The sequence below is a fragment of the Chiloscyllium punctatum genome, chromosome 17, assembly GCF_047496795.1.
Source record: "Chiloscyllium punctatum isolate Juve2018m chromosome 17, sChiPun1.3, whole genome shotgun sequence".
In the NCBI taxonomy this organism is placed as follows: domain Eukaryota; kingdom Metazoa; phylum Chordata; class Chondrichthyes; order Orectolobiformes; family Hemiscylliidae; genus Chiloscyllium; species Chiloscyllium punctatum.
In genome coordinates this window covers 78,026,423-78,050,153 of record NC_092755.1, presented here as the reverse complement: position 1 = coordinate 78,050,153, position 23,731 = coordinate 78,026,423, and the positions used below count along the sequence as shown (strand labels likewise).

Genomic DNA, 23,731 nt, shown 5'->3' with positions numbered 1-23,731 from the left:
ACTATAGGCCCCCCAATAGCAGCAGAGATGTGGAGAAACAGATTGGGAAACAGATTTTGGAAAGGTGCAGAAGCCACAGGGTCGTAGTCATGGGCGACTTCAACTTCCCAAATATTGATTGGAAGCTCTTTAGATCAAGTAGATTGGATGGGGCGGTGTTTGTGCCGTGTGTCCAGGAAGCTTTTCTAACGCAGTATGTAGATTGTCCAACCAGAGGGGAGGCCATATTGGATTTGGTACTCGGTAATGATCCGGGACAAGTGGTGGGCTTGTTAGTGGGTGAACATTTTGGTGATGGTGACCACAATTCTGTGACTTTCACCTTGGTTATGGAGAGAGATAGGTGCGCACAACAAGGTAGATTTTACAATTGGGGAAAGGGAAATTACGATGCTGTAAGACAGGATTTGAGGAGCATATGTTGGGAGCATAGGCTGTCAGGGAAGGATGTGGTGGAAATGTGGAACTTTGTCAAGGAGCAGATACGACGTGTCCTTGATATGTATGTACCTATCAGGCAGGAAAGAAATGGTCGTGTGAGGGAGCCTTGGTTGACGAGGGAGGTTGAATGTCTAGTAAAGAGGAAGAAGGAGGCTTACATATGGTTGAGGAAACAGGGTTCAGACAGAGCAGTGGAGGGATACAGGATAGCCAGAAGGGACCTGAATAATGGGATTAGGAGAGCTAAGAGAGGGCATGAAAAATCCTTGGCGGATAGGATCAAGGATAACCCCAAGGCATTTTATGCGTATGTGAGAAACCTGAGAATGACGAGAACGAGGGTAGGTCCGATCAAGGACAGTAGTGGGAGACTGCGTATTGAGTCGGAAGAGATAGGAGAGGTCTTGAACAAGTACTTCTCTTCAGTATTTACGAACGAGAGGGACCGTATTGTTTAAGAGGAGAGTGTGAAACGGACTGTTAAGCTAGAAGAGATACTTGTTAGGAAGGAAGATGTGTTGGACATTTTGAACAACTTGAGGATAGACAAGTTCCCCGGGCCTGACGGGATATATCCTAGGATTATGTGGGAAGCAAGAGAGGAAATTGCAGTACCGTTGGCAATGATCTTCTCGTCTTCACTGGCAACGGGGGTGGTACCAGGGGACTGGAGAGTGGGGAATGTTGTGCCCCTGTTCAAAAAAGGGAATAGGGATAACCCCAGGAATTACAGGCCAGTTCGTCTTACTTCGGTGGTAGGCAAAGTAATGGAAAGGGTACTGAGGGATAGGATTTATGAGTATCTGGAAAGACACTGCTTGATTAGGGACAGCCAGCACGGATTTGTGAGAGGTAGGTCTTGCCTTACAAGTCTTATTGAATTCTTCGAGGAGGTGACCAAGCATGTGGATGAGGGTAGAGCAGTGGATGTAGTGTACATGGGTTTTAGTAAGGCATTTGATAAGGTTCCCCATGGTAGGCTTATGCGGAAAGTCTGGAGGCATGGGATAGAGGGAAATTTGGCCAACTGGATAGAAAACTGGCTAACCGGTCGAAGTCAGAGAGTGGTGGTAGATGGTAAATATTCAGCCTGGAGCCCAGTTACAAGTGGAGTTCCGCAGGGATCAGTTCTGGGTCCTCTGCTGTTTGTAATTTTTATTAATGACTTGGATGAGGGAGTCGAAGGGTGGGTCAGTAAATTTGCAGATGATACGAAGATAGGTGGAGTTGTGGACAGTGAGGAGGGCTGTTGTCGGCTGCAGAGGGACTTAGATATGATGCAGAGCTGGGCTGAGGAGTGGCAGATGGAGTTCAACCCTGCCAAGTGTGAGGTTGTCCATTTTGGAAGAACAAATAAGAATGCGGAATACAGGGTTAATGGTAGGGTTCTTAGTCAGGTGGAGGAACAGAGGGATCTTAGGGTCTATGTACATAGATATTTGAAAGTTGCCACTCAGGTGGATAGAGTTTGTAAGAAGGCCTATGGAGTATTATCGTTCATTAGCAGAGGGATTGAATTCAAGAGTCGTGAAGTGATGTTGCAGCTGTACAGGACTTTGGTTAGGCCACAGTTGGAGTACTGTGTGCAGTTCTGGTCGCCTCACTTTAGGAAAGATGTGGAAGCTTTGGAGAGGGTGCAGAGAAGATTTACCAGGATGTTGCCTGGAATGGAGAATAGGTCGTACGTGGATAGGTTGAGAGTTCTCGGCCTTTTCTCGTTGGAACGGCGAAGGATGAGGGGTGACTTGATAGAGGTTTATAAGATGATCAGAGGAATAGATAGAGTAGACAGTCAGAAACTTTTTCCCCGGGTACAACAGAGTGTTACAAGGGGACACAAATTTAAGGTGAAGGGTGGAAGGTGTAGGGGAGATGTCAGGGGTGGGTTCTTTCCCCAGAGAGTGGTGGGGGCATGGAATGCGCTGCCCGTGGGAGTGGTAGAGTCAGAATCATTGGTGACCTTTAAGCGGCATTTGGATAGGTGCATGGATGGGTGCTTAATCTAGGTTAGAAGTTCGGCACAACATCGTGAGCCGAAGGGCCTGTTCTGTGCTGTATTGTTCTATGTTCTATGTTCTGACTCCATGACTCTACGACTCTATTAACCATGCAAGCTTCCCTCTTCAACTGGATGCCTAAGTACGTCTGTCACATTTGCTATGGAGTCTATAGGAATGGGATGTTGAGGTGGGAACCAGGCAGCAGGACAATGTGGACAGCAGCAAGGAAGGAAGCTAGCAGTAAAGACTTTAGCTAGTGGAAAGGGAGACAGGAAACAGGTTGGACATTGGCACAGCAAGGAAGAGGCATTTAGAATAGATGTATTCGTTTCTTTTCTGGTTCCAGTATGGTGTTTGTGCACAGCAACAGCATAAATTGTGTCAATTTCCTATTCGAGTGTGTTGGCAGGAGATGCACTGAATACGGAAATGAACTTTGCTGGGCTTAGACATGGAGAAAGTGAGGACTGCAGATGCTGGAGACCAGAGTTGAAAAGTGTGGTGCTGGAAAAGCACAGCAGGTCAGGCAGCATCCAAGGAGCAGGAGAATTGAAGTTTCGGGTGTAAGCCCTTCATCAGTGTTAAATGCTTAACTGTCCATCTCTATTCATGGCTCAGCATGGGAGGCTGCAGAACTTGGATCTCACCTACCTTGATGGGGGATTGTTTAGTCTTGTCTATTGCTTACAAGTGTTGTAGCTTTTAGGTATGCATGGTGTTGCTCCTAGCATGCTTCCTGCACACTTCATTGGGCCAGAGTTGCTCTCCTCTGCTGGCCTTGAACTTATAGATTGTATTAAAGTACAATTCTGCTCATTTGTGAACTGTGGTGGTGCTACACAAAATGATTGAGGCTAGGCCCATGCTTACCACTAATTCAAGTAGCTTCAATTGCAATTTCACAATTCTCAAAATACTGTTGATATATTTCTCAATCGCACTGTAGCAAAACATGCACGTTTTTGGCAAGTGTGTTTCTTGTCAAAAGTAGAAAATAAATTGGGAAAAAGATTTTCCAACAAAAAACACATAACGACTCTGCCTGACATACTGGAGTGAAGTGTGGATGATCTGGAGGTGCAAGAAAGGTTTTTTAGTCAGAAACAATGGTTTTGAGATTGTTTCGAGGAACATAGGAGTTTTTTTTCAGCACAATCCATTTCACAATTTACATTGTTAATTTAAGGGGCATAAGATTTTATTTTGATTTGTAGAATCAATGTTTAGAATGTACGGAGACAAAGAAATACCTTATTCCTAGTTTGCCCTCTCTATTGACAATAACATCTACTCAGTTTCCAGTTGAAAATGGAGAGAGGCTTTGACATTTGCTCCATGAGATCAAACTGCTGAAAATAAAAATAAATACTGCTTGGAAGCAGAAACATGTAGAATGGGATATGAGACACAACCTGTGTACATTGAGTACACTGTCAATATGTGTACTGAATCTGCAACTGAATACCCATAGAGCATGTCTTTGCATTACAAAATTAGCATGTTGCTATACTCAAAAGCATGTCACACAAAAATGCAACTGGAGACTGAGTACTTAAATCTGGGATTTTTGAGAGAGAATTCAATGCAGCAACAGAGGTGGTGGTGCTCTGGCCTTTTCCCCAAGGAGTGGTTAAGGACACCTCCTCGGGGCTGGGGAGGAATTTAAGAATGGGAACAGAATTCGATGGTACCAACAACATAAGTACAACAATGAAAGAAGACCTGCTAAGCAGCTGAGGGTTAAATTAGAAAGCAGAAACCAATGTGACCATAGCTGGGAATTCAAGGTGTGAGGTGTCTGAAGTTTCTAAAGGCAGGAAGATTGGAAAAGAAGAAAGGGCAGCTCAGATAACAAAGGGTGGGTAGAACAGTGAGAAATTATCTTGGTTCAGAAGATCAAATGAAGAATATTTTTTACAGAGGTACAAAATAACAAAGGAAGTTACTGATGAGAGTAGTTTATAGGCACCCTGACAGTCGGACAGAGCAAACGCAAAATTACGGGACCAATGAAAAAGATACTCCAATTAGATAGGAGACTTTAATAAAAAAATAAAATACTGCAGATATTGGAAATCTGAAATAAAAATGAAAAATGCTGTAAAAACTCAGGCAGTCTGTCAGCATTTGCAAACAGAGAAATAGAATTAATGCTTTGAGTCTGGTATGACGCTTCTTTGGAAGATTCTTCGAGATATATCATCATATAAATTAGGTAAATCAAACTGGCAATGGTAGCCTGAAGATGAGTTCATAATATATGCAGGACAGTTTCTTACCACAATGCATTTTGGAATCAGCAATGGAACAGACTACTTTACACCTGGTAATGTGTATGAGATGTAATTAATATATTGCTTCATTACAAAGAATCCACAACTTAAAAGTATATAGAGTCATAGAGCTGTACAGCACAGAAACAGACCCTACAGTCCAACTCGTCCATGCTGACCAGATATCCCAATCCAGTCCCACCTGCCAGCACCCGACCCATATCCCTCCAGCCCCTTCTTATTCATATACACATCCTATTCATATATCCCATTGACCTACCTGACCAAGATCCCGTTGTAATCCAAGGTAACCGTCTTCTCTATCCAATACGCCTCCAATTTGATGTCACCTGCAAACTTACTAACTATACCTCTTATGTTCACAGCCAAATCGTTTATATAAATGATGAAAAGCAGTGGACCCAGCACCGATCCTTGTGGTTACAGGCCTCCAAGCTGAAAAACAACCCTCCACCATCATCCTCTGACTTTCACCTTCGAGCCAGTTCAGTTTTCAAATGGCTAGTTCTCCCTATATGCCTTGAGATCTAACCTTGTTAACCAGTCACCCTTGGGGAACCTTGTTGAACGTCTTACTGAAGTCCATATAGATCACGTCTACCGCTCTTGCCCTCATCAATCCTCTTTGTTACTTCTTCAAAAAGTTCAATCAAGTTTGTGAGACATGATTTCCCACACACAAAGCTATGTTGACTATCCCTAATCGGTCCTTGCCTTTCCAAATAAGTGTACATCCTGTCCCTCAGGATGTCCTCTAACAACTTGCCCAACACCAACATTAGGCTCACTGGTCTTGTCCCCGGCTTGTCCTTACCACCTTTGTTAAACAGTGGCACCATGTTAGCCAACCTTCAGTGTTTCGGCACCTCACCTGTGACTATCAATGATTTCAGCAAGGGGCCCAGCATTCACTTCCCTAGCTTCCCATTGAGTTCTAGGGTGCACCTAATCAGGTCCTGGGGATTATTCCACTTTTATGCCTTTCAAGACACCCAGCACTTCCTCCTCTGTAACATGGACATCTTTCAAGATGTCACCATATATTTCCCTACATTATATATCTTCCATGTCCTTTTCCACAGTAAATACTGATGCAAAATACTCGTTTAGTATCTGTCCCATCTCCTGTGGCTCCACACAAAGGCCACCTTGCTGATCTTTGAGGAGTCCTATTCTCTCCCTAGTTACCTTTTGTCCTAGATGTATTTATAAAACCTTTTTGATTTTCCTTAACCCTATTTTCCAAAGCTATCTTATGTCCCCTTTTTACCTTCCTGATTTCCCTCTTAAGTATACTCCTACTGCCTTTATACTCTAAGGATCGACTTGATCTATCCTGTCTATATCTGATATATGCTTCCTTTCTCTTAACCAAACCCTCAATTTCTTTAGTCATCCAGCATTCCCTATACCTACCTTTCACCCTAACAGAAATATACTGTCTCTGGACTTTCGTAAACTCATTTCTGAAGGCTTCCCATTTTCCAGCCATCCCTTTACCTGCGAACAGCTACCCCAATCAGCTTTTGAAAGTTCTTGCCTAATACTGTCAAAATTCGCCTTTCTCCAGAAGTAAAAGTTGAAGTTCTAAATTGGTCTATCTTTTTCCATCATTACTTTGAAACTAATAGAATTACGGTTGCTGGCCCCAAAGTGCTCCTCCACTGAATCCTCAGCCACCTACCCTGCCTTACTTCCCAGTAGGTCAAGTTTGCACCATCTCTAATAGGTACATTGACATACTGAATCAGAAAATTTTCTTGTACACGCTTAACAAATTCCTCTCCATCTAAACCCTTAACACAATGACAGTCCCAGTCTATCTTTGGAAAGTTAAAATCCCCTACCATAACCACCCTATTATTCTTACAGATAACTGAGATCTCCTTACAAATTTGTTTCTCAATTTCCCTCTGACTATTAGAGGGTCTATAATACAATCCCAATAAGGTGACCATCTCTTTCTTATTTCTCAGTTTCACCCAAATAGCTTCTATATAAACTGGTAAAATGTGTCATTCAGTTTCAGTGTCAGAAATTTGGTTTTGAAATTATTGCCCTAAACTTAAATGAAGGTAACTACAAAGGGAAAATGTTACAGTTTGTTAAAGTTGACTGAAGAGTAGGTCAAAAGGTAAGATGGTAAAGAAGCACTGGCAGATGTTGAAGAAGCTGCTTCATACCTCTCAATAAGGGTTTATTCCATGAGATAAAAAGCCTCTAAGGAGAATGCACCATCTCTGGCTAACTAAGGATATTAAGGATGGTACCAAAATGAAAGAAAAGATGTACAATGCTGCAGATTAGTGATTGACCAGAAGATTGAGAGAAGTGCAGAAATCAGCAAAAGATGGCATGGAACATAACAAAAAGGAAGAAATTGGAGTGCGAGAGAAAAGTAGCAAGAAATATAAAAACAGTCAGTAAAACATTCTACAAGAAAGAGGAGACTGAAGAAGTCATAATTGGAAACAAGAGAATGAAAAAGTATTTTGTATTTGTCTTCACAGTAGACAACATCAGAAAGTCCTATGAACAACAGAAGAGCAGGGAAAAAGCAACAGAGAACTATTTGAAAAATCACAACCACTAGGAGAAATATAGCACGAATAAAGAGCTAATTAACTATTAGGATACTGAGATTCATGAATAAATGGAGTCATGGAATAAATGGAGTTAGTGGGCGGCACGGTGGCACAGTGGTTAGCACTGCTGCCTCACAGCGCCAGAGACCCAGGTTCAATTCCCGCCTCAGGCGACTGACTGTGTGGAGTTTGCACGTTCTCCCCGTGTCTGTGTGGGTTTTCTCCGGGTGCTCCGGTTTCCTCCCACAGTCCAAAGATGTGCAGGTCGGGTGAATTGGCCATGCTAAATTGCCTGTAGTGTTAGGTAAGGGGTAAATGTCGGGGTATGGGTGGGTTGCGCTTCGGCGGGTCGGTTTGGACTTGTTGGGCCGAAGGGCCTGTTTCCACACTGTAAGTAATCTAATCTAATTTTAAGGTGGACAAACTATAACTAGTGCAGCATTTCAAGTATCAGTGCGGGAACCTGAACTGTTTACAACCTTTTTTTTATTCATTCACAGGATGAAGGCTTTGCTGTCTAAGCCAACATTTATTGCCCATTCCTAATTGCCCAGAGGCCAGCTGAGAGTCAAACACATTGCTATGGTTCTGGAGTCACATGTAGGCCAGACCAGGTAAGGATGGCAGTTTCCTTCTCTAAAGGACATTAGTGAACCAGATTTTTTTTAAAAAACAATCAACAATGGATTCATGGTTATCATTAGACTCATAATTCCAGATTTTTAAAAATTGAATTCAAATTCCACCGTCTGCCAAGGTGGGATTCAAACCCGGGTCCACAAAACATTATCTGGATCTCTGGATTAACATCCAGCGGTAATACCACGAGGCCATTGCCTCCCCTTAAACCTACACTAATGGGAGACAAAAGGACCAAATGTTTGGTTTTGGAGAAACACAAAGAGTTCTAGTGATAAAGCTGGCTTAGTGGTAAGCATAGCACTGGGGTCCGGGTTCAATTGTTACCCTGGGTGACTGCCTCTGTGGAGTTTGCATGCTCTGACTGTGTCTGTGTTGATTTCCTCCGGGTGCTCCAGTTTCCTGTGCAGATTAGGTGGATTGCCACGATAAATGCAGAGTTACAGGGAAAGGGTGAGGGGACTGGCTTGGGCGTGATGCTCTTCCGAGGGTCGGTGCAGCTTCAATGGACCAAATGGCAGCTCTCCGCACTCCAGGTATTCTAAAAGTTTAGTGGATAGAGTATAAATGTTGAAAAATGTGAAGTTGTGCATTTTGGCAGGAAGAAAATAAAAGCAGAATATTATTTAAAGGAAGAGGGTATACAAAGTGCTGTGATATAGAGGGAACCTTGTTCTAATCATAGAAATCATAGAATTCCTCCAGTGTGGAAACAGGACATTTGGCCCAACAAGTCCATACCACCTCTGAAGAGTAACCCAACCAGACCCATTTCCACTGCTCTAGCACTCTACATTTACCCCTGACTCACACCTAACCTACACATCCCTGAACACTATGGACAAGTTAGCATGGCCAAGTCACCTAACCTGCACACCTTTGGATTATGGGAGGAAACTGGAGCACCTGGAGGAAAATCACACAAAGGGAGAGTATGCAACCTCCATACAGACAGTTGCCCAAGGCTGGATTCGAACCTGGGTCCCTGTCGCAGCAGTGCTAACCACTGTGCACCGTGCCACCCCTTATTGGACTCACATCATTAATTCGGTTTCTCTACCAACAAATGCTGTCAGGCCTGCTGACCTTCTCCAGTACAGTCTGTTTTGGTTTCAGAATTTCAGCATCCACAACAATCTGCCTTTAGTTTAATGTCAGACTGTTGCCAATGGGATAGAGTTGGTTGCTTGGGAATGGAGTTTGCTACACAGACTGAAGACAAAGTCCTCCCACTGTTAAACAAGTTGTAATTAACCAAAATCATTTGGAATGTCTTAGATGCAAGGCAACACAACACTTGAACTTAATCAAGGCCAGGATTTTATTAGTGATTTACAGTGTCCCTTTTAGATCATACACTCCATTCTGGAGTGAAATGTGCTTGGATTCAATTATAAAATGAATCAAAACCAATTAGAAAAAAACCTGTTCTATGTACAGAAACAAATTTGCAGATTTAGCTGCAAGGCTTATGTATAGACATTAGGGCTAGATCATGAATGTATGGGATGGCATCAAGGCCTCTTCTGCAGCACAGGGCACAATAATCCAACAGGCCAACAACAGCTCCAACTATCGTCACTAAAGCCCATCCCCAAGCAATGGAACTAGGAGCAATTCAGTAGCACAAACTCACTATGAAGAGAAATGCATTTCAGAATTCTATTAGTCTCACAGTATATGGTGCACAATGACTCTTTGAATGTAAATGAGGTGTTAGCCACGTGCCTCTTCCACTTCAAATTATTTGTTAAATAGTTCAGAATCTCAAGATGGAAACAACTCATCGTCTTATGGAGAAATTCCAACTTTCAGCTTTTGTTTTCTCAAGCATTACAGACATAAACCCGTTTTTATCTGTGTGTTTAGGTTTCCTTGGGTTGGTGATGTCATTTCCTTTGGTGATGTCAATTCCCATTCATTTTCTCAGGGAGTGGTAAATGGGATCAAAGTCGATGTGTTTGTTGATACAGTTCCTGTTGCAGTGTCATGCTTCTAGGAATTCTCACACGTCTCTGTGTTTGGCTTGTCCTAGGTTGGATGTGTTGTCCCAGTTGAAGTGGTGTCCTTCCTCATCTGTATGTAGAAATACTAGTGAAAGTGGGTCATGTCTTTTTGTAGCTAGTTGATATTCATGTATCCTAGTGGCTAGTTTTCTGCCTGTTTGTCCAATGTAGTGTTTGTTACAGTTCTTGCAATGTATTTTGCAAATGACATTAGTTTTACTTGTTGTACCTTGGTTAGTCTTGAACTAACCAAGACTTGATATAGATATTGCACAACTTCCCTACTTTTAAATTCTGCCTTACTCAGAATAAAGCCTGGTGCTTGGATTAATTTTCACGCTGTCTAGCTAACCTGTAGTGCCACTTTAGTAATTAGGTGCCTTTGTTTCCTTGTTCTTTCAGGGCATGGCTAAGTCAGGTTCAGTTCCCTATCCATACCTGCCCAGAGAGTAGCAAAGACCTAACCACATTCATATTTGTCTACAGCGACACATAGACCAGAAAAGGTAAGGACATCAGTGAACCAGTTGGGGCTTCATGACAATCAATAAAGGACACGTAGTCACCACTAAGAATTAGAACTAGAATTCCTGCAGTACAGAAACAGCCCAACAAGTCTACACCGACCCTTTGAAGAATAACCCACCTCGACCCATTCCCCGATTACTCTACATTTCCCCTGAACAATGCACCTCACCTATACATTCCTGAACATTATGAGCAATTTAGCACGGCCAATTCACCTAACCTGCACATCTTTGGCTGTGGGAGGAAACCAGAGCACCCAGAGGAAACCCATGCAGACACGGGCAGAATGTGCAAACTCCACACAGTTGCTCGAGGCTGAATTCGAACCTGGGTCCTTAGCACTGTGAGACAGCAGTGCTAACCACTGAGCTACTGTGCCGCCTACTGAAAAATTAATACTAAGTTTTTGAAAATTCAAATTCTATGGTCAGATTTGAACATATACCGAGAAAAGCAGTTTGGGTTTCTGGATTACTAGTCTGGTGATATTACCATTAAGCTATCATTTCCCTTCTCTCCAATGAGGACTGAGACCTCACACAAACTTACACTTCGAAAATTGAACAAAGCAAGAGCACAATAGCTAATTATATACTAGTCATGTACTTTAGTCAAATATTAATTATATAATACAATACAGCACAGAAACAGGGCCTTTGTTCCATCAAGCTTATGCCAATTCCTAACTCTTATTGCCCATATGTGGTTTCTATCCCTCTGTTTGCCTCACGTTCATGTGTCTAACAAGATATGCCTTAACTGTCACTAATGCGCCTCCTTCCACAACCTCCACTGTCAGTGCGCCCACCACCTTCTGTGTTAGAAATTTTTCCTGCACTTCATCCCTAAACTTTCCCCTCTCACTGTGAAACTGTGCCCTCTTATAGTTGGCCTTTCCACCCTGGGAAAAAACCTCTGACCATCCATCCTGTATATGCCTTTCACAACTTTGTAGACCTCTATCAGGTCACCCCTCCGCCTCCGTCTTTCCCGCAAAAACAATATGACCCTATTCAATCTCGCCTCACAACTGAAACCCTCCAGACCAGGTGACACCCTGGTAAACCTTAACTTTATCAGGTCTTTCTTTCTAAAACAAAACTTTGTATTTGTAAAGGGTCTTCCATCACCACATAACATCCCAAAGTTCTCAAATGCCTAAAATGCACTTTGAATGTAGTCGTCATTGTCATTAAACATGGCAACCAATCTGTGCATGACAAGTTCTCACAAACAGCAATGTGACACTGACCAGTGATCTGTTTTAGTGACTGAGGAATAAACATTTGCCAAGATACTGGGTAAGCTGCCCAGGTTTTCTTCAAAATAGTATTTTTGGATCTTCTCTATCACTTGACTTATCATCTTGACTTGAAAAATGAGGAACAAAAGCTAAATTCAAGTTAGCATGTTGTTATTTCAGTGAAACATGTTAAAATAAATGCTGTACAGTTTGTGGAATGAATGACATTTATTAACATTCATATCCATCACCTTTCTTCTACACAAGATGAGAAAAGCAAACTAAACATGGGGCAGTGATCAGAAGTTAACCAAATATAATGTAAAGACCATATTTTTTCATTTTTCTGTCATCTTTGATTGTGGAATAAAATTGGAAAATCAAGTACTATTGAAGGGATTGCTGCACATTTTAAAAACAAGTTATCTGACACTCATTGGGGCAGCATGATGGCTCAGTGGTTAGCACTGCTGCCTCACAGTGACTTCAGGCTAGGTGGATTAGCCACGGGAAATTCAGGGTTACAGGGATGGTGTAGATCTGGGTGGGATGCTCTTCAGAGGATAGGTGCAGACTCAATGGGCCAAACAGCCTAGCTTCCACACTGTAAGGATTCTATGATTCTATAATGCTGTTTACACTGCTGCTTATTCAAGCAGTGGGGTAAAGACTAGAAATGGGCTACAGTCAGGAAGCATGTACACAGAGAGATTCAGTGGTCAACAAGTAGCTGATTGGTCTGTAGAAAGTTGTCAATGTCAAAGGGCCTCTGCATGCCAACAGCAATGTAATTGGCTCCCATTTAGGTGAAAAGCTTGTGGATGTGAATATTTGGTCAGAAGCCATAGGACCTCTGCAAACAAAGGTGCTGTCCTTTTCTCTGCAGTTGTGTAAACTGTCAGAGACTTTATAAGCTAAGTATCTGTCACTCTGTGCTTTCTATAGGCAAATGAAAGTACTTGGAGAAAGATGATTGAAGAACAGCAGGTCCTGACAAGCCAAAAGGATAATCTCTGCAAACCCTGGGGACAGGGACCATTCTCAGTCTTTCCCTCTGCCCATAACACCCATTAATTTTGTATCTTTTACATGTGTGAAGGGAGTTTATAAGGGGGTTAGAGTTTTAACTGGTAGAGTTCTGTGCTGACGATTTATAATTGTTTATCTGTAGCTAGAATCTATTTATTTGTAAGAAATAGTAATCCTTGCTAAGGATAGAAACCTAGTCTGTGCTTTCAGTCAACCTGTCTAAAAGAGGGGGAAACAGAGGAATTTTGTGTACTTCTTTAGAATCTTTGAGGCAACTCTGAGAATAGTTTTGCAGTGTGCTATACTAATGAGGGGTAACAACAAACAAAATGTAATACTGTACACCAATACAGATGGAAAGGCACAAGCTGTACATCGCTACCAAACAGAAAGGGGTTAACAGACGTGAAACCAAATACAAAAATAATTGCCAGTAGTCAATTCACAGTACTCCTAAAAGTCACCTAACATCAAACTTTGTAGAAAGAAATACCTTAAATTTCCCAAGGAATTTTACGACTCCTCGTCAATAGTTACTTTATTCTGCCAGTTTGTCAATGAAAAACCACAAGGAGAGACCTCTAGTAATCTTTACTTAGTTAAAACTGAAAGATCCATTTGTTACTTCAAGGATCTCAACAACATTTTTAACATTTGCTTGAATGTTAATGAATACATGAGTTTATTGTATAATTTTATTAGTAATTATTAAATAATTGACACAATGCCTGAGTAACTTTGGTTCATATATCTCATTTCCTCTGATGTTGCACAAGCTATCTTAAGTTTTGATTTTTTTGACATAACACACTGCAAAAGAGATGGTAGCCCTGTTCATTACTGTAACAGCAGCACAGACTTAACTCCAGTACCAATATATTCAACTGTAATAGTGCAAATAACTTACACATTTGAAGCCTTGGTTACTCACACATCTTCATGGATATCCTATGAAATTGGAAGTGCGTTCCATTTTAACTTCCCTGCAGCTGTGAGTTCACCATTACTTTTCATTGACATACAGCAGACCAGAGGGATACAAACATGCAGGCATTTCACTTTGACTGGAATGAGATATTCAAAAAGAATACTGATTCTCTTGTCTGCTGGAACCATCAGCGCAAGTTGCCATGGAGAAAGGAGCTGCTCAGAGGCCTGAAGGAGCAGCACACTATGCCACAAGACATACGAGACAGTAATGGCCAATCAGCAGAAAAACACATCTCACTGCAACCAGGAGCTTCCCTCAGCTCAGCATTAAAGACTGCACCCGTGATCTATATACAAAGCCAATCAACAAGCTATGCAACCATTTAAAATGAAAGGCTCCTCCTCCTGATACATGAATGCTTTCTACTTCAAAGCTTTAAATATTGCCAGAAATTTCATTTTACAATTTAAGAGGAAGGCGATAACTAGCTAATTAATAAATCAACACTGGCTGATTACTTAATGAGCTAATTTATTTGGAAGAATGCAGTTTCTTTTCTCAATTATGGTCAAATTGCACCTCCATCAGCAAAAAATCTGGTTTGTGAACAGAATCCTTTAAATATTCTTTACGTGCATCGACCTGATCTCAAGTCATTCAACCAGTAATCAAACAGCAACACTGCATTTTGCCCACGTCTACTTTTGTTCCCCTACAATGAATCTCTGATTCACATTTTTGTAATTAAATCACAATCAGCACCTGATAAAACCTTAACGTCACTCTGCTCCAATCATGAATAACTGCTCCTTGCATAATATGCAAGCCTCAATATACAAAGACTGGCACCTAAAGCCAAATTCAGAACAAAAGGAATGTGCAACCTCCAATGACCGTATTGTTGCTTAGCAACTCAGATGTGGTCTTGGCATCAGCAGTCTTAATGGTCACTCTTCCGAACACTGTCTGCAGCAGTGCTTTTCATTGCTTTGCATTTCTGGAGCTTCTCATAAACACAAAAATAACAGTGGCTCTTCACTGCAGATAGTTAGTTGTATGCTCTCATTTTTACATCCTTAAACTTAGAGAGCTAATACATCAGCATAGAATGCAAGGGAAAAATTAAAGGACCCCATTGAGGGGCAAACATTATCATGAGATATTAAAAATCATATAGTGTGCTGCTAGATTATTGACTCCTCCTCCGTAAGTCTCGGGCATCACAGATGTCAGTGTTCAGCCAATTTGATTCATTCCATCTAAGATCAAGAAATGGCTGAAGGCTATGGGCGCTGACATCAGGGCAACAGTACTGAATACCTGTGCTTCAGAACCAGCTGACCCCTCGCCATGCTGCCGAGTACAGCTCTACCACTAGCATCTACTTGATAATGTAGAAAGTTGTCCAAGAATGACAGTGCGCAGAAGTCAAGACAAGTCCATCCCAACCAATTAGCGACAGAGTCATACAGCAAGAAAACAGACCCTTCGATCCAACTCATTCAAGCCAACCAGGTTTTCCAAACTAAACTGCATTTGGCCTATATCCTTCTAAATCTTTTCTATTCATGCATCTGTCCAAATGTCTTTTAAATATTGTAACTGTACCTGCATCTACCACTTCCTCTGGAAGTTCATTCCATACATGCACCACCCTATGTGAAAAAGTTGCCCCTCAGATCCTTGTTAAATCTTTCCCTTCTCATCTTAAACTTATGCTCTCCAGTTTCGAATTCTCCTACCCCAGGGAAAAAAACTTTGCTATTCACTTTATCTATGCCCCTCATGATTTTATAAACCTCTATGAGGTCACCTCTCAATTTCCAATGCTTCAGGGAAAAAGTCTCAGCCTATCCAGCCTCTCCCTATAACTCAAACCCTCCAGATCCTATGACAGCCGTGTAAATCTTCTGCATCCTTTCCAATTTAATAATACCTTTCCTACTGCAGGGCGACCAGAACTATACACAGTACTCCAAATGTAACCAATTGCAGTCCCATTGATCTAATCTCAATCAGCAAAATGCAAGTTGATGCCATCAACAGGGCTGTTACGCAGCACTTGCACAGTAATAGCATGCTCACTGATGGTCAGTTTTGACTAAGCTGGGCATTGGGTCCCTGATCTCAATACAGTGTTAGCCCAAAAATGGATAAAACATCTGAACTCAAGAGGTTCGGTGAGACTGACCCAGTTGGCATCAGGGATCTCTAGCAAAACTGGAGTTAATGAGAATTATATGGGGAGGTCATAAAAGGAGGATGATAATGGTTGTTGGAAGTCTGTCATCACAGTCAAAGGACATCACTGCAGGAGGTCCTCAAGATAGTGTCCTCGGCCCAACTATTTTCAGCTGGTGGTTGACCAGGAGATTAATGGGGCAGTAATGGAACAGGTTGGGTACAGAGCATAACAGGTAAATTGTTAGCTGCATTGCTGTAACTGTGCTGGAACAGCTTTGTCGAGATGTTTGGACAGTTCTGGCATACTATCTTCAGTACTATTGCTTTTCTTTTTCTTACTCACTCTCAGGACGTAGGTAGTACTGGTTGGGACATTTATTGCCATCCAACTTACCTCTGGGAAGGTAGTAGTGAATTGACTGCAGTAGTTCGAGAAGACAATGTGCTTTTGGCAGACAACAGGTGGAATGAATCAGATTGGTTGAAGATTGCTGAGTACTTCAGGAGGAGAATGAGATGAATTGTCCACTCAGCACTTTTCATTGAAGATGAATGTAAAAGCTTCAGCTCTGTCTTTAGCACTGATTTGCTGGGCTATTCTATCATTGAGAACTGGGATATTTGAAGCGCTTCCTGGAGTTTAATTGAGCACTAGCATTTACAGCTGGATGTTGCAGTACTACAGAATCCGATCTAAGCTGTTCAATTTTTACTTAACCCATTTTTCTAATCAACAGAGATGTTATTACTCATCTCTGGAACAGGTGGTAATTGAACACCCAGTCCAAGGGTAGGGATTCTACCACTGCAGCACAAGCAGACCTCTGATCGTCCAATGTGGAAGCCTTGTCTAATACATGCAGTTTCCACTGTTTAGCAGGCAAATACTCCTGTATTGGGAGACCTAATTTTTAGATATGGCTGGTGCTGCTCCTGGCATTCCCTCCTGCACTCTCCATTGAACCAGGCTTGATCCCCAGGCTTGATGGTAGACAAGAGGATAGGCCAAACCATGAGGTTACAGATTCTGGTTTAACAGGTGATAATCAAGCTGAGGTTTTTGTTCAATCTTGCAAATCTCATGAGTAACAAAAATACAAACTGTTTTTGTCAACTGGATTCTGGTCTCTCTATTCCCATGGCTAGAAATATGAGTAAGTTAGAAACAATTGTTTTTCTTTTCTATTGTATTAAAGTTTTACAACAGCTAACTGCAATGACAAGGGTGAGTTCTTCTGAACTCCCAGAAAGATTAATTCTAAAGAGCTAGTGAGAGTTCTGATTTTGCGTAAAGTTAGTCATAAAAAGGTTTATTCCCCATTCTTATTATTCTCTAGTTTCTCACACCCAATCTGTACCTCTGAAACACATCTCAAATCAGCTTCATATATTGTCTACTTTTAATCAAGGCAAAACCCACAGTCTCAACCACTGTTTGATTAGTTCCAGCATTCATACCTCTCCAATACCAACTTTTTAAAACTTTTTGTTCTTGGATAAAACTGGATTCAATGATGCCTTTGACAATCTGGCACTTTAATTGTCATTTTTCGGATGAGTTTGGACAAAGGAGCAAAACTGAGAGGAGGCACTTTATCAGGCAAAATGAAATAAAATTGCAGTCATTACTTCTACTTGGAAGGTCGGTGATTACCACTCTTGGTTAGGAATGGAGAGAGCACGTTTGGAAGAATGAGGCAAGATATGTACAGCCAGTTCAATGATGTCAACTGCAACTACAACTTGGTTTGGCCTTTGATTCACAAGGTTAAATTCAAGGATTTAAACTCAGACTTACAAACCAAATAGTTACACTTACTGATTGCAGGTAGGCATTTAGATTCAAGGAACAGAATTCTAATTTTCAGTCTATGTCCACATGATTGGATAGTCATGCTCTAGCTAGATGTGTAGAAATTTGATTTAAATCCATTTGCTCATTTTGAGAAGGTAAACATTCGAAGCAGTTCCAGTAAATTATTTTCGATATTATGCATGCAGAAGCAATAAGTGCCCTCATGCTCACAAAAAAAATCAATAGGTCTTCCAGGAAGGTCATGGAGCTGCATAGGTTTATTGATGCAAGTCAGTGTTGAAAACAGTCCTGACTTAATTTGTTCATTGATTTCACACAATTGTTGAAATCACAAGATTGACAAGGAGCTTGAAGGACTGAGATTGACACACCCACAGTTAGGGAAAGTCATAGAAATTGATTGTGTCTTTTTTTAAACAGACAAAGGAAAGAAACAACTTCTTCTTCATATTTGGTTGATGCACCAATTTTTGGGAGATCAAAAATTCTGTTTGAAGCAATAAATGCAAAATAGAGAGCCAATTACCAAATCAGGTGCACTTGGTACCACTGGTCTGCACACTAACTAGAAACCACTGCATTCATTATATACAATATCTTTGAATTAGCATTTGGACTGAGCTATGAGGTGATGAGGTTCTGTATGGTCTGGGAGATGATGGTTTGGTGATGGGGGGTGGGGTCATGGTCGAGGAAGCAGTAGGAACCTGTGCCCACACCTCCTCCCTCACCTCTATCCAAGGCCCTAAAGGAGCCTTCCACATCCAAAGTTTCACCTGCACATCCACCAATATCATTTATTGTATCCGTTGCTCCCGATGCGGTCTCCTCTACATTGGGGAGACTGGACGCCTCCTAGCAGAGCGCTTTAGGGAACATCTCCGAGACACCCGCACCAATCAACCAAACCGCATCGTGGCCCAACATTTCAACTCCCCCTCCCACTCTGCCGAGGACATGGAGGTCCTGGGCCTCCTTCACCGCCGCTCCCTCACCACCAGACGCCTGGAGGAAGAACGTCTCATCTTCCGCCTTGGAACACTTCAACCCCAGGGCATCAATGTGGACTTCAACAGCTTCCTCATTTCCCCTTCCCCCACCTCATCCTAGTTTCAAACTTCCAGCTCACTTACTGTCTCCTTGACTTGTCCGACCTGCCGATCTTCTTTTCCACCTATCCACTCCACCCTCTTCTCTTTGACCTATCACCTTCATCCCCTCCCCCACTCACCCATTGTACTCTATGCTACTCTCTCCCCACCCCCACCCTCCTCTAGCTTATCTCTCCATGCTGCAGGCTCACTGCCTTTATTCCTGAAGGGTTTTTGCCCGAAACGTTGATTTCGCTGCTCGTTGGATGCTGCCTGAACTGCTGTGCTCTTCCAGCACCACTAATCCAGTATTTGATTTTCAGCATCTGCAGTCATTGTTTTTACCTTGTTGATATGAAACAAACTAGTCATTCTCAAGAAGTCAAATGCAACAGTTTAATTTCTGAGCTTCTGTAACAAATTTACCATTTTAACAAATTTGAATTGTAAGAGCAATTTTTTTTTTTACAGAAAGTACTTGCCCTCAACAGTTTGTTAGTTTACTAAGTATAAAACAAGATGCAATGAGTATCTAGTAGCTGGGTAGGAATACCTAATGGAAATTCAAAACAACATTTATACAAAACTTATAACCTATTCATACATTTCTTTTAAGATCTAATTAATTATAAAAATGAAATGTCAAACATTAATGCCCTTTTGAGAAGGAAACCTGCCATTCTCACCAGTATGGCCGACATGTAACTCCAGACTTTCAGCATGTGGTTACTTTTCAACTGCCCTCTCAATTGGCCAAGCAAGCCCTCAATTATACAAGACTGCTCCAGAAAAGTTGAAAAGGAATAAAATCAGACAGACTACCATGGCAACGTGTCAACGATTGCACACCCAGCCAAAACAACCATACAAAGTCCTTCTCACCAAAGTCGGGAGATTTGTGCCAAAATTGAGAGAGCTACTTAACATAGTAGCCAAGCAACAGGTTGTATTCATGGAATCATGGCTTACAACCAATGTTTCAGACATTTTCATCACTATCCCTGAGTAGGAGCAAGATCATTCAGTTAGATCATGTCTGATCTTCCACCTCAATGCCACTTGCCCACATTTTCTCCATACACCTTGATGATATTAGTCTCAGGAAAACGATCAATTTCTGGCTTGGACATACTCAATGTATGAGCTTCCACATGCTACCAAGGTAGTGAATTCCATGGTTTCAACATGGTTCACCTTGTCTCACTCATAGATGGTTTACCCTTTATCCTGGAGAAAGTGAGGACTGCAGATGCTGGAGTTCAGAGTTGAAAATGTGTTGCTGGAAACACGCAGCAGGTCAGGCAGCATCCTAGGAGCAGGACAATCGACGTTTCCGGCACGAGCCCCCTTATCCTGGCCAATCTGGTTCACTAATGTCCTTCAGGGAGGGAAACCTGCCGGAATGCCTACGTGACTCCAGACCCACTGCAATGTGTTTGACTCTCAAGAAGTCTTTAGGCAATAAATGCTGGCCTAACTAGCAACACCCAGATCCCATCAATGAAGAATAAATCAAAATAACAACCTCTATTTAACTCCATGTATGACAAATATAGCCTTGCTTAGTTTAAGAGAAACATACTGGACATAACACTCCTGATACTATGTGGCCAAGGCTTTATACAACTGGAACATGACATCTTCTCTACTGGCTCAGTAGTTAGCACTGTTGCCCCACAGCGCCAGGGACCCAGGTTTGATTCCAGCCTCAGGTAACTGTCTGTATGGAGTGTGCACATTCTCCCTATGTCTGCGTGGGTTTTCTCTGGGTGCTCCGGTTTCCTCCCACAATCCAAAGATGTGCAGGTTAGGTGAATTGGCCATGCTAAATTGCCCATAGTGTTCAGGGATGTGTAGGTTAAGTGCATTAGTCAGGGGTAAATGTGGAGCAATTGGGTAGGGGAATGGGTCTGGATAGGTTACTCTTCAGAGGGTTGGAGTGGACTTGTTGGGCCGAAGGGCCTGTTTCCACACTGTAGGGGTTCTAAGAAATCTTCTTGAAATAAATGCCAATTAAACATGTGGTTTTCTAATCACCTGCTGCATCTGCAGGCTAGATTTTAGTGATAAGGACGCTCAGATACTTTTGGACACCCACACTTCCTCAACACTTAAGAAGCATTCTACTTTTCTGTTTCTTCTACCAAAGTGAATAACTTCACTCTTACTCCAAATATATTCCACCAATCATGGTCTTGCTCATTCACATAGTTATCTTAGTCCTCCTGAAGCCTCTCTACTGAACGCCCATTAAATAAATATAGAGAATATAAAACTGTACAGCACAGAAACAGGTCATTTGGCCCACGCTGTTGTGCCAAACATGATGCCAAATAAACGAATCCCTTCTGCTTGCCCTTGGTCCATATCCCTTCATTTCTTGCATATTCATGTGCTTATCTAAAAGCCCTTAAATGACCCTATCGTATCTACCTCCTCCACCACCCCTGGCAGCATGTTCCAGACTCCTACCACTCTCTGGGAAAAGACTTGCCCCTCACATCTCCTTTGAACGTTTCCCCTCTCAGCTTAAATGCATGCCCCCTAGTATAGACCTTTCAACTCTGGATAAAAAAAATTCTGTCAACTCTATTTATGCATCTCAATTTTATAGACTTGTATCAAGAGTCCCTTAAGCGTCTGCCGCTCCAGAAAAAAACCCAAGTTTTTCTAGCATCGCCTTATTATTCATATGCTCTAATCCAGGCAGCATGCTTGCAAACTTCTTCTGCACACTCTCCAAAGCCCTCACATCCTTCCTGTAAAGTGGTGACCAGAACTGAATGCAACACTGTGTGTGTGGCCTAACCAAAGTCTTATAAAACTGCAATATGACATCCTGACGTTTGTAATCAATTCCACAACCCAGTACTGTGGCATCATAAATGTGAAAATATTACCACTGGTCCCTACATCCAACTAATTTATGCAGATTTTGAAAAGCTGTGAACCTAGCACTGACACTTTTGGTAGCCGACTTGTAATAACCGATGATCTGTTTATTTCTACTCTGCTTTCTGTATATTCATCAATTCTCCGTTCATACTGCTTCATTTCCCCAATGTTACATCCAGGCTCACCAGAGGTGGCACTACAGTGACATACAGCCAGGTCGAAATTTTTGAGAATGCTTAATATTGATTCCAGATTCATTACTAAGAGTAGCTCAGTAGTATCACCACTGACCACCACTTCAGAGTCTGTCCCCGTTGCTCAGAAGGGAAGGGTGGAGAAGAGCAGAGCAATAGTTATTGGGGACTCGATAGTTCGGGGCACAGATAGGCGGTTTTGTGGGGGCGAGAGAGACTCACGTTTGGTATGTTGCCTCCCAGGTGCAAGGGTACGTGACGTCTCTGATCGTGTTTTCCGGGTCCTTAAGGGGGAGGGGGAGCAGCCCGAAGTCGTGGTCTACATTGGCACCAACGACATAGGTAGGAGGACGGCTGAGGATGTTAGGCAGGCTTTCAGGGAGCTAGGTTGGAAGCTCAGAGTTAGAACAAACAGAGTTGTTGTCTCTGGTTTGTTACCCGTGCCACGTGATAGAGAGTTGAGGAATAGGGAGCGAGAACAGTTAAATGCGTGGCTACAGGGATGGTGCAGGAGGGAGGGATTCCAGTTTCTGGATAACTGGGGTTCTTTCTGGGGAAGGTGGAACCTCTATAAACAGGATGGTCTACACCTGAACCTGAGGGGCACCAGTATCCTTGGGGGGAGGTTTGCTCGTGCTCTTGGGGGGGGGGGGGGGGGGCGGTTTAAATTAACTCTGCAGGGGCATTGGAACCTAGACTGTAGCTTTAGGGTGCAGGACCTGGAGTGTAGGGAGGTTAGGAACATGACATCAATCTCAAAGGAGGGTGCCTGTAAACAGGAAAGTGGCTTGAAGTGTGTATATTTCAATGCAAGAAGTATATGAAATAAGGTAGGTGAACTTGCAGCGTGGGTTGGTACCTGGGATTTCGATGTTGTGGCGATTACGGAGACATGGGTAGAACAGGGACAGGATTGGTTGTTGTAGATTCCAGGGTTTAAATGTTTTAGTACGGTCAGAGGTGGGGGTAAAAGAGGGGGAAGTGTGGCATTGCTTGTCAAAGATAGTATTACAGTGGTGGAAAGGACGATGGATGAAGACTCGCCATCTAAGGTAGTTTGGGATGAGGTTAGGAATAGGAAAGGTGAGGTCACCCTATTAGGAGTTTTCCACAGGCCTCCTAATAGTCCTAGAGACGTACAAGAAAGGATTGCAAGGATGATTCAGGGGAAGAGTGAAAGTAATAGGTTGTTATGGGGGACTTTAACTTTCCTGATATTGACTGGGAAAGCTATAGCACGAGTTCGTTAGATGGGTCGGTGTTTGTCCAATGTGTGCAGGAGGGTTTCCTGACACAATATGTAGACAGGCCAACAAGAGGTGAGGCCATACTGGATTTCGTTCTGGGTAACGAACCAGGCCAGGTGTTAGAATTGGAGGTAGGTGAGAACTTTGGGGACAGTGACCACAATTCGGTGACTTTTACTCTAGTGATGGAGAGGGATAAGTGTGCATTGCAGGGCAAGAGTTATAGCTGGGGGCAGGGAAATGATGATGCAGTGAGGCACGACTTAGGATGCGTGCCTTGGAAAAGTAGGCTTCAAGGCAAGGGCGCAATCGATATGTGGAGCTTGTTCAAGGAGCAACTATTGAGTGTCCTTGATAAGTATGTACCTGTCAGGCAGGGAGGAAAGGGTCGTGTGAGGGAGCAGTGGTTTAATCAGGAATTGGAATCCCTTGTTAAATGGAAGAGGGCGGCCTATGTAAAGATGAGGCGTGAAGGTTCAATTGGGGTGATTGAGAGTTATAAGGTAGCCAGGAAGGATCTGAAGAGAGAGCTAACAGCAGCCAGGAGGGGACATGAAAAGTCCTTAGTTGGTAGGATTAGGGAAAACCCATAGGCTTTCTATAGGTAT

At 42.5% G+C, this 23,731-nt stretch overlaps 1 protein-coding gene across 6 annotated transcripts in view; it reads right to left on the bottom strand.

The window, feature by feature from the left end:
• pitpnm2 (phosphatidylinositol transfer protein, membrane-associated 2) overlaps positions 1 to 23,731 on the bottom strand; it is a 474,817-nt gene that overhangs the window by 308,269 nt on the left and 142,817 nt on the right. The window contains exon 1 of one of the 6 annotated variants that reach the window (XM_072587643.1): positions 13,673 to 13,963. The exons of the other annotated variants lie outside the window; for them this stretch is intronic. The gene's annotated coding sequence lies outside the window, so the exon portion shown is untranslated. Of the gene's footprint in view, positions 1 to 13,672; positions 13,964 to 23,731 lie in introns of those variants that run through there. 6 annotated transcript variants of the gene reach the window in all.